The following is a 3,812-nucleotide window of genomic DNA, read 5'->3' as shown; positions in this document are numbered from 1 at the left end:
CTGTCGGATCAATGTTTATAAACAATGTTACTTTGTATCTCTTTATGTTGCATCTGATCAATGTTTATAAACAATGTTACTTTGTATCTCTTTAACTCCTGTCCGATCAATTTTTATAAACAATGTTACTTTGTATCTCTCTATCTCCTGTCCGATCAATGTTTATAAACAATGTTACTTTGTATCTCTCTATCTCCTGTCTGATCAATGTTTATAAACAATGTTACTTTGTATCTCTTTAACTCCTGTCCGATCAATTTTTATAAACAATGTTACTTTGTATCTCTCTATCTCCTGTCTGATCAATGATTATAAACAATGTTACTTTGTATCTCTTTATGTTGCATCTGATCAATGTTTATAAACAATGTTACTTTGTGTCTCTCCATCTCCTGTCAGTTCACTGTTTACAAGCATTGTTACTTTGTATCTCTTTATGTTGCAGCTGATCAATGTTTACAAATGATATTACTTTGTATCTCTTTAAGTTGCATCTGGATAATGTTTATATGCCATATGAAGAGGGCCTTTCGGCTTGACATACACTTTATAACCCTCCCGATATTTTGGTGATATGCGTATCATGATCAGATGGAAGGATGGACAGAGAGCGATCGGAGCACTATGAAGGTGCTGTCACATGACCTGGCTACAATGAATCCTGACAGCCTGCCCTTCAAGCTGCATGGAGGTAGTAATGGTAAAGTCTTGTGAACGTTCCTCCTGCGTCCGATCATCTCTCCTTTGAAGGACAATGTTTATTCATGAAGCTCTGACGCTCCTTGTCTCTTTATAATTAGGAGCATTCTTCCAAAACTTCAAAACATTTGTTACCCTCCATCTCAGCAGGGGAGACGAGCGCTGCGAGCGCTTTATTAAAACCCGTACTCTTTTGTTTCATGAGCAAGCCTCCTTTTGGCCTTGTCAAACTTTTGTTTTTATTTTTCTGACAATAAAAAAAAAATAGAAAGTGATGCCTTTGTAATTATAGTGCAAGATTCTCGGATTACCGCACAAAGGCGGCTCTGCGTCTCGTCTGGATACCGCGCTCACCTTTAGATGTGAACGTCTCGTTGTTTCCACGCGGTAATCCTCCAACGTCTTCATTAACCTTCCTTCCTCTACTGCTCTGGCTATCCGTTTAAGCTTTCCGGGATATATCGGTCGGCTCTGTTGTGATTTTAGTTCACTCATTACACATGAATCCCGTAAAGAAATGGGTTTTTTCTCCCCTCCCCCCCCACTCATTTGACGAATGCGATTTAGTCAGGCGGTGCTTCTCACGATTCCCATAGCTGTATATTACCAGTCTGACAAATAGAGACAGAGAGGATCTCCGCTGCTGGCAAGACGGGCCCTCGCGGGAATAATGCTTCAAATATGCGCTTCGCAAATCGGCGTGACCTAACTGCTTAAGGGGTCGCCTGTACGGCTTGAACAGACGCTGCAAGCATCTGAAAGCTCCTGTTTATTCAAAGCGGATCCATGCTAAAACCGAGTGCATGGTCTTTTATTTTAATTTAGCAAAATGTTTTATGAAAATATTTGTCACTGTGATGGCTAGAAATTGTAACCCTTCCAGTGGTCACATTGGGCCCCTTAAACCTCAGACATAAAATATGAACAAAGTATATCCCTCTATAGTGTGTACTTGTCTCAATCCAGAGCACTAAGTGTCATTTCTGTCTGCTGCTTCCTTCCTCTGCCATCAGCATGAATCACTTCTGACAAGTTTTTCTGACACCAAGAGAAAAATGGTGACAGGGGAGGAGCCTACAGTTGATTGACATCCTCAGCTCTGTTCCTGTGTGCCGTGTGGAGAGGGGTGTGTCCCTTCTTTCCAATCAGCTCTCAAGAGCTCTCCTCACTGAGCTCTACAGAGTGCAACGTCAGCTCCCCGTCCCCTTGTTTTCTAGCATAATCGTTATGTTAGAATTATTTTTCTCAGAACCTCTTTGTTAAGTCGGTAAAGTATATATTCGTTGTTCAGAAAGATTTATATTTTTGGACGCTTCATTATGGAAGCAGTGGCGTCAATAGGGTTGGTGTCACCTGGTGCGGTAAAACATGGTGTCACACCCCCCGTGGACATGATACAAGAGATGGTCAGAGACTGGGGACATGATACAAGAGGAGGGTCAGGGACTGCGGACATGATACAAGAGATGGTCAGAGATCATGCAGACATGATACAAGAGATGGCCAGAGACTGAGGACATGATACAAGAGACGGTCAGAGACTGCGGAAATGATACAAGACATGGTCAGAGACTGAGGACATGATACAAGAGACGGTCAGAGACTGCAGACATGATACAAGAGACGGTCAGAGACTGCGGGCATGATAGAAGAGATGGTCAGAGACTGTGGACATGATACAAGAGATGGTCAGAGACTGAGGACATGATACAAGAGACGGTCAGAGACTGAAGACATGATACAAGAAATGGTCAGAGACTGAGGACATGATACAAGAGACGGTCAGAGACTGCGGACATGATAAAAGAGATGGTCAGAGACTGCTGACATGATATAAGACATGGTCAGAGACTGTGGACATGATACAAGAGATGGTCAGAGACCATGGACATGCAGGGACTGCTGGGATTTGTAGTGGTGTTGGCTGCATGCTGCAATCTGGACACAAGGACTGCTGGGATTTGTAGTGCTGTTGGCTGCATGCTGCTGTCTAGACACAGGGACTGCTGGGACTTGTGGTTCCACATTGGCTGCATGCTGCCATCTTGACACTTGGACTTTAGTGCTGTTGGCTGCATGCTGTCATCTCAAAACAGGGACTGCTGGTATTTGTAGTGCTGTTGGCTGCATGTTGCTATCTGGACACAGGGACTGCTGGGACTTGTAGTGCTGTTGTCTGCATGCTGCTGTTTAGACACAGGGAATGCTGGGACTTATAGTTCCGTATTGGCTGCATGCTGCTGTCTGGACATGGGACTGCTGAGGTTTGTTGTGCTGTTGGCTGCATGCTGCCATCTGCATACAGGGGCTGCTGTGATTTGTAGTGCTGTTGGCTGCTTGTTGCCGTCTGGACACAGGGACTGCTGGGACTTGTAGTGCTGTTGGTTGAATGCTGCTGTCTAGATGCAGGGACTGCTGGGATTTGTAGTGGTGTTTTCAGAATGCTGCTCTCTAGACACAGGGACTGCTTGTACTTGTAGTTCCGTATTGGCTGCTTGCTGCTGTGTGGACGCAGGGACTGCTGCGATTTGTAGTGCTGTTGGCTGCATGCTGGTGTCTGGACACAGGGACTGTTGGGACTTGTAGTTCCTTATTAGCTGCATGCTGCTGTTTAGACACAGGGAATGCTGGGACTTGTAGTTCCGTATTGGCTGCATGCTGCTGTCTGGACATGGGACTGCTGAGGTTTGTTGTGCTGTTGGCTGCATGCTGCCATCTGCATACAGGGGCTGCTGTGATTTGTAGTGCTGTTGGCTGCTTGTTGCCGTCTGGACACAGGGACTGCTGGAACTTTCAGTGCTGTAGGCTGTATGCTGCGATCTTGACACAGGGACTGCTGGGACCTGTAGTCCCATATTGGCTGCATGCTGCCATCTGGGCACTTTCTGGGACTTGTGGTGCTACCTGGACACAAGTTCCTTCATTCCTCTGCCTCTCCAGACACTCCCGCAGCTGTGATCTTCTGGTGCTGTGGGGGTTAAGATGAGCGGCTCCACCTGTTACAGCCACTTGCCAACAGTGCAGACTATGCCAGCCCTCTTTGCCCCCCTCCTCCATTCATAGAAGCGGTACCATCAGTTCTCACAATATAAAGGGCTCTATGAATGGAGAAG

The 3,812-nt window shown here is 45.7% G+C and overlaps 1 long non-coding RNA gene across 1 annotated transcript; it reads right to left on the bottom strand.

Annotated features, from left to right (window-relative positions):
* Positions 1-416: 416 nt before the first annotated feature.
* Positions 417-1,190, bottom strand: LOC149440609 (uncharacterized). Its single transcript, XR_016307559.1, has 2 exons — positions 1,054-1,190; positions 417-946 (listed from the first exon to the last, which is right to left on the bottom strand). It is a non-coding gene; the product is annotated as an uncharacterized LOC149440609 (long non-coding RNA).
* Between the last annotated feature and the right edge of the window lie 2,622 nt (positions 1,191-3,812).

Source organism: Staurois parvus, unplaced genomic scaffold (assembly GCF_062004578.1).
Source record: "Staurois parvus isolate SC_StPar_1 unplaced genomic scaffold, SC_StPar_1.0 ptg001066l, whole genome shotgun sequence".
Classification (NCBI taxonomy): Eukaryota; Metazoa; Chordata; class Amphibia; order Anura; family Ranidae; genus Staurois; species Staurois parvus.
Note: the sequence above shows the minus strand (reverse complement) of the source record. Positions and strands in the feature narration are given on the sequence as shown.